This window comes from Phalacrocorax carbo, chromosome 8 (assembly GCF_963921805.1).
Source record: "Phalacrocorax carbo chromosome 8, bPhaCar2.1, whole genome shotgun sequence".
Classification (NCBI taxonomy): Eukaryota; Metazoa; Chordata; class Aves; order Suliformes; family Phalacrocoracidae; genus Phalacrocorax; species Phalacrocorax carbo.
In genome coordinates, this window is record NC_087520.1 from 39,824,632 (window position 1) to 39,837,060 (window position 12,429).

General features: G+C 45.3%; 1 protein-coding gene across 2 annotated transcripts in view; it reads right to left on the minus strand.

Moving 5' to 3' along the window:
- MAF (MAF bZIP transcription factor) overlaps nt 1-12,429 on the minus strand; it is a 191,326-nt gene that overhangs the window by 95,443 nt on the left and 83,454 nt on the right. Inside the window, exon 3 of one of the 2 annotated variants that reach the window (XM_064459635.1) lies at nt 7,904-7,920. The exons of the other annotated variant lie outside the window; for it this stretch is intronic. The gene's annotated coding sequence lies outside the window, so the exon portion shown is untranslated. Of the gene's footprint in view, nt 1-7,903; nt 7,921-12,429 lie in introns of those variants that run through there. 2 annotated transcript variants of the gene reach the window in all.

The following is a 12,429-nucleotide window of genomic DNA, read 5'->3' on the forward strand; positions in this document are numbered from 1 at the left end:
TGCAGCCATTGGTGTTGTCTTTGACAGGTAGTTCGGCTATTAACAAAGGACAAGGCCTCGTCGATGTTAGCAGAGCATCACAGGAAGAAAATAACCATTCTCCATCGATTGCTGTGATTGCTACTGTGCTCAGCACCTCTGTGCTCAGCATTTCCCACTCCACTGATATTTTCTTCCACGCACACATTTTCTTTGCTATCAGCGATATTTTGCCTTACAGGGAAAAAATAGTTCCTCTCCACCACCCTCCATCTGCTCTTTCAACCCCAGCCATTGATGTCAATTCATGCCATCCACCTCCGTGGGACAGGGGTTTATAGCTAACAAACACAATTCGTAATAAGAATAATAAATAATTATCAGACTCTTGCAAAGTAAAAAAGAAATAAGCCTTAAATCCATAATCTCCCCAGGAGAAAGCACTGCACTGGTAAAGTGCTGAAAGCACCAGTGTTCCAACCATCATTAACACAAGGCTGAAATCAGTGGCCCAGCTGAGCTGTAACTTTGTAGTGCCTTTCACAGGCATAAGGGACAGATCCTTCTGCAAGTGCCACTGAGGCCAGAATTGATTTACACCCAGTGACAGCCTGTCCCCTGACTTATGCACCCGAACAACTATTTATTTTAAGAGATCATGTTAAATGCACTTCCCTTGTGTACAAACAAATCAACTCATTTGACAGATATAATCAATTCTTCGCAATCCAAACAGGTGCGCTCCTCTCCCTCCCAAAAATGCAGATGACACCATTAAAAAGAAAATACAAAATGTACAGAGACCTGTAGAGATACCAGAAGAATTGTATCAGTCCAGTAATGTACCTGAAGGTTTGAAAAACAGTCTAGCACTGTGTGATCATTTTGACAGAGGCACTTGAAATAAATCAATAAAATTGATCATTCGGCTGCACCATTTATGGATGTGGATCACAGTTCTGGGATGGCTAACAGTGTTATTTTACACAAAAATGTGCAAAAATTTAAAAATGGCACAGGGGGACAGAGGGTCCACTTTGCAAGTTGGGGTGGAAGAAAGCACAAGCTAAGCAGCAGGATCTTCCAGCCAGACGTGGGAGCGCGGCACCACAGCAATCTTCCCCACAGAAAGAAATGGGCAATGAAATGGAGGCTTCTCCTGCCAGAGGAGCTCTCGGCATAAAAGGCTGAGTCAAGCCCTGGCAGTAAAAATCCTGTGTGGAAGTGTTAAACTTGCCAGCCAGGAGATGAAGAAAAAACTCAAGGTTTGAGCCCTTTGATAAAAGTAGGAATTGGTACCCTAATTCTCAGAGCAGACTACTCCTTCAGCAAAAAGTTCTCCCAGCCTAGCCTTTTTTGAAACCACAGTGTTTGGCTGATATAAATTGATGCACTGAATTTAAGATGAGCTAAGCCACCTTGTACCCACTGAGGACCTTACCCACCATTTTTGATATTATATTTTATCTTCAGTGGCTTAAGGCAGAGATTGTGACACCCTTCCCACACAATATACCCACTTCTGGATCTGGCAAAATGATGTGGTTTCTGGACAACTTTTCAGGTTCTCCTTAACCAGACCTAAACTCAGACAGTAGTATTTTAGCCACTACAATTTCCACAGTCACACACAGTACTTCAACTTCTGTTTCCTCCTGGGTCTGGGAAAAGAGGTGTTTGGATGAAAAATAGTCCTAGAATTGCAGAGACATACCAACCGTGTAACCTACTACACAGAACAGTCACAAGTAGTCCCTACATCATGTTTTCTTACTCTATATCATCACAATACAACACAGTAATTCCTCTGTTAATATGCATCTATTTTCTCCTCTGCCAGTCACTGTATCATGCGGTACACGGACTCCCCACTCTTTATCAGCACTGAGTACTGTACGCTTGCCATCTACAACTGTAACATTTAATACAGCAATGCCCCATTCTAATACTATGAAAGATTGTATCTGAACAGCAAATGCACATTTGAAGCGCGGCTCACTTCATTCACTCTTGGTAACTACCTACTACAATTATCAGGAAATGAAAAATACACACTTCACAGACTTCTCTTCTCACATGTTGAAAAACATATAAGGATCAGCACAAACACTACAGGATCGCTCATGCACAAGGCAATGCTTTGCACCGATATATTACTAAACAGACAAAAGTCTGGGGCTGAACAAACATAGAAGAGAATTTCTAATAATCACACATTGTGCATACATGTCCGCACATCCTTTCAGAGAAAACTGAGTGAACATAAAATCTGTAACAGCAATAGACTATCTTTACTTTAAGGCAGAGTTCTGCAAAGTTTGAAGCAGATACTGTCACCAAGTTGCCATTTAAGAGGCATTAAACACAGAAAAATAAGAAAAATTGTTATGTCTGCTGTGGATTCTTTTGGAATGAAAAAAATTATAACTGTGGGAGTCAATGCAGTTACAAGTGCTCATGGGGCACTGTACAGTATATATACAATGACCCCCAAAGTGGGAGTGGAGGTGTGAAGAAGGGACTGTAATACAGAATTATAAGAAGGGAGCATAAATAACACACAGTGTAATAACCAAGGAGTCATTATTTTAGGGACTCTATATATAATCCTAGTTTCCCCCTCCTCCCTCTCACAATGTTTTTAACATTGCTTTGACTTCAGCCTTCCTGGACAGACATTTAAACAGAAGAGGCTTCAGGTTTATTAAATAGAAGTACTGAAATTGGCAAAATACCTGATTTGGTTCACATTATGTGGTTTATAACATTGTTAAGCTTCATTAGGATGCTGCAGCACTTGAATAAATGAAGACTTATTTATTATTTCATAGGCTGCTGCCCATTAAAACTAATACTTCCTCTGCTAAGAGGTGCAGACAGCAGAACCCATGATGCTCAGCAGTTCTGCCATAGGTATTGTGTGAAACAGCTGGACGCCAGACTCATGTATGTTGGCTTACAGTCACCAGATTCCTGGAAAGATCTCCATTTTACACAGAAAATGAAAAAACCACACCTAAGCAGCAAGCCTGATCAGGCTTGAATTTACACTGGTGTAAAGTAAAATAACACCGAGGCAAAGGGAATCACTGCAGGATAAAGCTGGCACAGGACTCAGCCAAGTGCCTTTCATGCCACCAGAGCAATGCACACACGGGCTCTGCTCCAGAGACCCCTATCACAAGGGTGACACCATTTTGCAAAGCCAGTCATGGCACAAAGCAGTTTAGTTGCCTTCATTCTCTCACAGCAAAAGAAGCAACCTAAAATCAGCTTACCTAACACAAAGCATACAGGAACCTGGCCACCACTGCTGCTCTGGAGACCTCTTTCCCTGCCATGTATGACACCTGCTTTGGGAATATCTGCCTGGCCTTTTAGCCACGCTAGATCTGTCTTGGTGTGTCATACAAGACTGGAAGTCAACAAAACTTTCTTAGCAGGAATTCTTGGGAAGTCACCTTCCTCTGGTTTGCATTTGGGACCGTTCTCTTTAAAAAAGGAAGTGAAGAAGTTTCAAGTGTGTCAGACCATTGGCTTTGGTACTCCCTCAGCCTCTTACCTTAGAGGTCTGATTCACGATGACATCTGTCCTTCCTGGGCCAACTGTGTTGGGACGATGCTGAGCCCAGACCTCCAGAGGAGCCCCACAACTTCCTTCTCCCATCATCCTTAATGGGTCCTGAGCACACCCTGGACCTCCCCATCTCCCACAGAGTGGGACTGGAGGTTTCTAGTGTTCTTCATACAACAGCAAAACCCAGAGGTACTCCTGTCCTGGTTCTGACAGAGAACCACAAAGGTCTTTTTAAAGCCTCCAGGCTGTTGAGGCAGATGTAGAGTACTAGGACTCAACAATGCTATCCAAACACAAAAAAAGCCCAGGCCTGCCAAAATCAGGCTTATATAAGGACAGCATCAATAGGCATGAACATGCCTCCCTACAGAGAGCTGATGGAGAAGAGGCAGCACCTGCACCCGACCACCCCACCCACTCACACCAATTCCCTGCTTTACTGTAGCACTTGCTTAATTGGTGCAAAGTGTGATCAATTTATGCTGGGCTTTAGCTGAATGTAGACTTCAACCAGACTAGCAGCAAATCCTGCTCTAACCTGCAGTGACTTGAATTTTCTCTATTCACTGCTCTTTTCCGGCCTGCTGCAGGAAAAATGTGGCCTTGCCTCAATTGACTTAAATTTAAAACCATTGACATATTATATAACTCAATAAAAATCTTGCTAAAAAAAGGCGCATTGTACTTGTTCTCCTTACACATGGTAGGGAGGAAAATGGGTATGGACTACTTCTATGGCTTTTAGTTAATTCACTATCAATGCCCAGCTGCTTTAGAGTAAATACAGGAACAGGGTGTCATATGGGTATCCTGAAGAAAAAGAAGAGAGGTTTCCTATTTCTTTGTTAGCCAGCAAAGATGGTATGCATGTTATCCAAAGATAATACAGGGGAAGAAATCAATTCTCCGTGTTGTTACACATCCTTGCGTGCAAATGTAAACTTGGGGAAAAAGGAAAAAAAATAAAGAAGTACATTTCTGTTATGCTGAGGTCATATGAAATCATTAGTGCAGGCTGATACGATCATCAGGAGAAAAAAAAAATAAGGCTGCTTCGTGTGAGGAAAACTGCATCAGCTAGAAGTTTTGGTGGGTGAAGGAGCGAGGAGTTTGCTCCATTCTGCCCTGGGAGAGCCGGGATCTTTTGGGATGAAGCGCATATTGTGCACAGTAGATTTTGGTTACGCTTTGTGGTTTGAGCATAAAACCCGCCGATGCTCCTCACTGCCACAGTCGCTCCGAGCCGCGCCTGACACGGCATCCTTGGTTACACTAAGGTGAGGAGTACATCCCCGCCGCAGCTCCAGCTTCAGACGGTTTCCTCGCAAAGGAAATTCGGCTTATTATATAATGAGTCAACAAAAATATCATTATCGCTGCTCTGATACCTGCTGGCAAAGGCAGGGCTGTGATACGGCTGCTGGCCCGGGCACAAGCGCGCCGGGTAATTGATGGAGCGGCGCGCTCACGGGCTGCCTCGCTCGGCTCTGCCGCCCCGCAGGGGTCCCGCGTTTCCAGGCCTTTCGCAGGAGGCATCCTCTCTGAAGAGAGACTCCCTTCCTGACGCAACAAGATTAAGCAATTTGCTTTTAATTAGTACTGCAGTCATTTCCAAACTAAGCAGTGGAAAGAATAGAAAGCAGACTGTCTCTTTAAAGTTTAAGTGGATTCAGTGCACACAGTGAATTTAGAGCCTGCTGTTGGAAAAGTTCAGCTTTCTGTCACCGGTACTGTGCTCTCTGCTAATTTTTACAAGAGTTCAAGTTGTATGCACCAGTTAGCAGAGACATTGCAGGGGGTAAAATGAGAATAGAAAGCGTGACCCCTTGCTGCCTCTGTTTATAGTGCCTAAATTATATCCAGACAATGCTCCAGGTCCCCTCCCTTGCTCTGCCAGGGCCCTGTGTGCAAAGCCCATGTGCTGTTCCCCTCTGCTGCCGCCCAAGAAAAGGGGGCCCTTGGCATTTGTGAGCAACCACCCAGGAGTCCCCTGCAAAGAGCCACGGGGAGAGGAGGGGAAGAAAGCGTTGGGGGGGGGGCGGTGGAGGAGCAGCATGGTTGCAGCGGGAGAATGTGGAGAGTGGGGAAACCCAAGGGAATTGGGGATCCCAAAAGGGGACACCTCACTTTCATCATCCTGTATGTCCACGAGCGTCCCGGCACAGCATGCTGCCAGGGCACTCCCAGCTCCCTGACCCCATGCTGCAGGCTCCTGGTGTGCATCGGGACGAGGAAGGGAAGGAGGGAGGGAGGAAGGGAGGAGCTGTGGCTTCATCTGCAAACCAGCTAACATATATGAACAACTGAATATCAAATAAAAAAAACCCTTCCCATCCAGGAGATGTACTTTCGGCCACTGTTTTTCACTCTAAAGGACCTCAGCAATGAACAGTTATCCTTCAGTCTCTAAAGAGATGGCACAAATACCCACTCCTTTGTCCGTGGCTCATCTCTCCTGCAAGCTCCCTGCAACGTTAGCATTGCTTCTTTCCAAACATGCCCTAGCAAGAACCCTTCAAACAGAGTGGAAGAAACCACTCCAAAAATAACAGTCCATTCAAGCTTCTGCTGCCTCTGTCCCTCTGCCAGCCTCTGTCCTTCCTCTGGGCAGCAAAGCGTGAGTGCACGCAGGAGCCACGAGGCTCGTTGTGGGGCTCACATCAGCCTGCTGGATCCATGGCTTGTGCGGCCCAAGTGAACATGCAAAGAAAATAGAATTTTTCTGCACATTTCGCAACGATGGCAGCGGGGAAATCCCCATGACCAGGACCAGTGCTGTCTGGATGATTAGTATCTGGCATTCCTCTACCTTCAGCCACAGCTGGTTTAGATTTGAGCTACTGGTTCATTTAGATTTATGCTTCTCGTTCAATAAACAAACACAGTACATAGTCCATCATGCTAACTGCATAATAAAGCTGCTTACCTACTTCCAAACAAGTAGCTCTTTTTCATCTGTTCCTCTTTCATTCCCCCTTTTCCCTCTTTTCTCCCCCTCATCAAACACAAGAACAGCATTCACTTTCTTTTCAAACCGGACCCTATCAAAGATCAGATAATGTCCGAAGTCTCCCCCACAGCCCTTCAAACTACACTTTGCTAGAGAATATTTCCAGAAGTTGTCTGACAAATTACTGCAAATACTTCGTCTTCTCGAAGGGAGGCAGGTTATAGTTCTACCCTGGCGCGCTCTATGAAAAATCCAGCTCTGAGCAAAGCCCCAGACTTCTTCCCCAGCCCTTTGTGAAGGGCCACTGGGGCTTTCAGGATCACTGGGGCACAACGAGAGGCCAGTTTCTTCCCACTTCCACTTGTTGGAAGGAATTATCATGAGGCTGGGAAACAGTTAACCTGCCCGCAAACCTTGATTTCAAGATGCACCCGTTTTCTGGCAGCGCCATCCACAAATGCGCTGCTTTCATCCAGAACGCAAAACACCCTGGGATTTTTGCAAAATCCTTTTAAGTTGTTCTAATGGTAGCAGCTCTGAATCTGGTGAACTGCTTTGTTATCAATGCCGTGCAAATTGTTCATCTATTTCTCTCCTACAGTGCTTGCCTCCACTCACTCGCCTCTCTAATAAATTCGTTTGACCGCAAAGGGTGCTTTATGACTCTTGTTTAAAACGGCTTCCTAATGATGCTTGACAACATCTCCTGCCTTTGAAAGAGCCTCGCTATGCAAGGCTCTAATCCCACAAAAGGAGGGATTCTTGTTAACCTGTGCCTCCGTCCTTTCTGTTGAGTCACCACCTTTAATGAAACACTGAAGGGGAACCAAAACGCAGCTGGGAAATTATGGCTTTACATGATCGTCTCTTGCTACAAGAGAGTTATTGCCCAAGCCTTAATCCCATGACTCAGCCCTCTCCTTGGACCCCCTTTAATTGTCAGAACCTGAGGAAATCCGGGCCGAGGTAAATAACACTTCAGCAGCAACAGAATAGATTCACTTTAGGCAATGAATTTTTAATGAGCTGAGACTGCAGAGGGAATGCAGGGCCGAGATCCGTGCTGCTTATCTGATGGGGAAGGTCAGGTTCTGAACGGAGGGAGGGCATGGATGAGAGAACAGATCTGACAGGGCTCTTCAGCTGAGATTTCAGCTTGTCACAGCCTGGCATACCTTAACATATTAGGACCTTCTCTTCAAAGGAGCAACTTACACATGCCCATGCTAACAGAAACAGCACAATATTTTCCCCTGGTAAAGGCAACCCAAGGGTTGTACTCTCGCTTTCTAAAAAAAAAAAATAAATTAAAAAGCATACAGAGGGAAAAAAAAAAAAAAAGAAACCAAACCGAGAAAGATCCATGCAGACGGGCCATGCTCTTCATGGAAAATCAGGTAACTCTACAGACAACCTGCAAACAGAAACACGCGTAAGACTCTGAGTAGCCCATTAGCATAATATCACTTATTAATTAGGTCAGCGTGCCCAGCTGAAGTCCTTACCAATATAACCATCAACGCCAACTGCCTTAATAAATCTCAGGCATGGGGACTTCTGTTTACTAAGAGTTTGGACTTCATACAACCACCCTCCGGCACAGGTCTACCCACCAACAGGTCTCCGGTGACATTGGCCAAGAGCAACACCTACCCCTGCTGTTGGGACTGACTGATCCCAGGCACTTTTTCTGTCTCAGAAAACTCAAAAAAGGACTAAAACATGTCTAACTCAGGCATAGGTTTACACTGCTGCAAGTCAAAGCTCTCAAGCCTGGCAGCTCCTACCACAGCCTGGTTCGGCAGGGTTCGTGGGTGGCCCACCTGGGCTCAGCCCACCCAGCGTGGCCTCACCCCGTCCCCTGCAATCCCCATAGCCCAGGCTCCTCTCCAGCAGGGCAGGAAGCAGGCAGGCAGGGTAAAGGCAACGTCCCGGGAGCTAATCTACACCTCCAAGAGAACCCGTAGCTTAGGCATGGATGGTAACAGAGAACTTTTGAGCCAGAGATGTTACTCCTAAGCAAACTTGGGTCAGAACAGCACCGCTGAAATTTCCTCAAAATAATGAACGTTGACAGAGAGTTGGTTTCTTTCACACCTAAAAATTTTTTTTAGGGTTTTTCAGGAACAAAAAAACCCAGAATATTTCTGCACTAGAATCCAGTCTTTTTCACTTGCTGGGATTTCTGTTTCTTATGGAAAAAGAGAGACAGCGTTTCCTGGGGAAAGACTTTTTGTGTGTGTGTGTGTGTGTGTGTGTGTGTGTGGTGTGTGTGTGTGTGTGTGTGTGTGTGTGTGTGTGTGTAAAAAAAAAAACCAAATAAAAATATTTAGCAGAACATATCTGAGCAGTCCAAGCCTGTATGAGAAATTACTGAAGTAAAACTGCTGGGTGAGGCTGATCACACTGACCCATGCAGGAGGAAAGGAAAACTCATGGACAGTCATTCCAAAACATCCCCCCAACTTGTCATTTCCCTGATATTTTGATCGGTATACCATGGGAGGGGGCTTGCTCTCACTCCGGGCTGCATGCCCTCAGGTGTGTCCACCACGTGGTGGACCTGCGAAATGTGAACCGGGACAGTTAAAGGACGTACCAGCAGGAGACGGGATAATTTATGGGGAGCCAGGTCAATGCAAATTTATTCTGAGTAATGGACAATGGAAGGGGGAAAAAAAAGCTCCCATAGGAACAAAGGCAAAAGGGTGCCGGCGCTCTGCTCCTTGCAGACATCCAGGATGCTAATAAAAACCTTGGTGGACAATGAAAAGCAAATACCAGTTCTGGGGAACAGATTTACTGCAGTGGTAGAACAGGTCAGTGCAGAGGGAAGTGGTTTGATCAGAAAGCCAATGAAATTCACATGATAATTATGCTCAGTAAGAGGCAAAATAATCCTTTCATTTGCTGGGAGGTTTCAGTCATGCACTTTGACCTTCATCCTGGTGTTTCATTAATAGTTTATATTAACAATTAATGGTTGCTTTCATTGGTGTTCTGTGTAACTCGCATTAGAGTTAATTTTCAAGTTGGATATAATAATACATAAGTCTCATGGGATACTCATATCATGTGACAGCGCATTTATTTCAACCAGGAGTCAGGAGATGAAAATCAGGCCAAACACCAGTTTCAGGCGTTTATTACTTGCGTCCAGTCACCCTGCAGAGAACTTGGATGTTGCAGTAGCTTTCGCTATAAGGCCCTGATGGAAAGCTGCCCAGACCAACTGTAGTCCCTTGATCGTAAAGATAATTTGCCTTTGGGTTGACTTTAGATACATGGTTTGTCTGGTTTACTGAAGAATCATAAAAAAGAGCCTCTCACTTCACTGTGGCAGTTACTTACAGGGTCCACACAGCTATGCTAATCTTGGCTTTGACAATACTTGCTAGAATAATCCTAAAGAAAGGCCGGACCTAAGGGTCAAAGGTCAGGTTTAGGGTTATATTCACAGTTTGGTCTGCAATGGGGTAGGACAATATTACACCCAGAGAGCACTGGAGAGCTTTTGCTGCAGCAGTCACATAGACATTTTTAGTTTGTTTTTTATTAATCTGATATGATTTACTGTTTGTAGCTTGGCTTTGTATAGGTGCTGACTCTGAAGAAGATGTTTTGCTCCTCGGTTTAACGTTCCTGCCGACGTGCCTCCCACAGCGCTGCCTGGCCGGCATTGATCATCTGCTCTGCCACAGGGGCTGGAGGGCAGGCTGCGGGCGAGGGCTGAAGCTCAGCCCTGCAACAGTGGTGGGTTTAAAGCAGGCTTTAAATTTGGGACTAATACTTCTAGACACTACCTTAATATATTTAAGTAAGGTACATATCCTGGTTTAGTTTTAAGGATAGACCTAATGTTGCTCTTCTCATTCCCCCATAAATTTAGATCATTGAAACATTGGGATTATGCCATTTTTAAACTTGTCACAAAAAGAGAATTTGGTCTATAATATTTGGCCTGAAAACTCAGCTAGCTCTTTGCTTTAGAAGTAGTTGGAGGAAGCGTACGCTGTATTGTCTAAAAATATTTTTTTAAAAAAATAATGGGATCAAAACTCAATTATAATTGAATATTCTTCATACCACAGTTTGGTCATACTATGATTACTGTGGCAGGAAAATATTACAAAATTCACTGACAAAGTTTGTGGAGACACTACATATTTGTTCCTACTTAAGGGACAAACTAAGTCTTTAGATTTGGTGGTAGTCAAACCGCAAGGAAATAGGTGTTCGTCTCCCTGGAGTCTTCCCCTGCAAATAGCTCAATTAAGGGACTAATTGAAATGTAGACATGTCCCCCACAGGGCTGAATAATGCCTATCTGGCATGGTAGTGTCACCCCTGGAAGCTTCCTTCGCCAGAGACATCATTTCTGGAGAAGACCAGGACACAACCAGCAGCACCCTGCGCCCCATGGAAGGCAGCCAGCTCTGCGGGCAGCATCCCTGGGCGTCCCTGCCTCACAGCCAGCGAGATACCCAGCCACTCACCTGGCCCCGCTGCTGGCGATGCCGAGCCGAGCTGTGCTGATCCACCTGGCAGTGCCCGCAAGAGGTAATTTTACAGAATAGCAATGAATCAAGTCATCAATCACTGTCACGTCTAGTAGCAGGAGTGTGTGCTCAGAGCCTGGGAAAGCCTGTGCATGCTCAGGATTAGGTTGCAATAAATTCAGCAGTGCTAAAATGCTTCCCTAAGTAAGTACTGGCAAAGTCCCTGCAGAAACGTGTCAGAGTTTGTGCACTGACTCCAGCAGAGCTTATATCAGGCCCTATGACTTAAAGTCTGCTGACACTTTAGCACACAGTTACTACAAGCAGAAACACTCCTGGCAGCTAAGTTATCCATGTGCATAAGTATTTGCAGGATCAGGGGGGCATAGCTGCCTCATCCTTTGTTCCTTTCATCATGCTCGCGATGCTGAATTAAGCCTTCAGCTTTGTCTTTTTCTTGTACACAAGCTCTGTTGTATAGTTACATCACTGTAATAAATGATGAAAGAGAGGACCTGTATAGCAGAGGGAATACGATGGAAATAATTATAACAATAAAAAGTTAATTAGTGTCTTTTCTTGGAGAATCTTCTTCCTGATTGCAACATGATTCTCTTGAAGAACTCAAAAAAGTAAAAAACAAAAACCAGAATTGTTTCTAAATCTTAAGGCTCTATGGACTTGGGAGTGTTCCCTTTTGTGAAAAAGCCTGAAAGCACGGCAAGAAAGCTAAAAATGCTCTGTCAAAAATGTAAACAGCACGAAGAGATTTTTGACCCTCCCTAATCACCACGAAGCAGGGGAAAGAGCATTAGGAGGAACAAAGGTGTGGTTTCGTTCTCGTTCTCACACTTGCAGCTCATTTCTAACTCCCTTTGTGCCAACCCTTTCTTTTAAATATATATTAAAAAAACCTCTGCTTTGCTGCTCGAGCGCCACTGCAGGTCCCACCGCCGAGCCCACCGCTCACCGCTGGCCAGAGGGCTTTGGGGAGGGAGAGGGCACCCCTGCTAATGGCTGGCCGTGCGCTTGGCGTCCTCCCTCCCAGCCGCCCTGCAGCCCGCGCCCTGCGGAGGGGCTGCAGGTGGGTGTGCATCCGCGCTGGGCGCGGGGCAGGGCAGGACGGACCTCCCTGGGTCCTCCTCCTGTTTTGCCTCTTCCCTCCTCCCCAATTCCTGAGCCTGAAGATTAAGAGACTACAGTAGAGAGTGGAGCCCGTACTGCTTAAAACATACATATGTGTGTGTGCGCGTAACTATATAATTTTTTCACACTGCAATTGAGTAAAGCTGCTTGAGGAAGAAATTTCTGCAAACTCAGGTTTCTCTGAGTGTGTGAACCCATTGAATACCCTTTTCTGTGCCTCCGTGCAGCTTTTGAAGCGCTGCTTTGCAGAGGGAGAGAAAATCCTGCTCCGATATCTG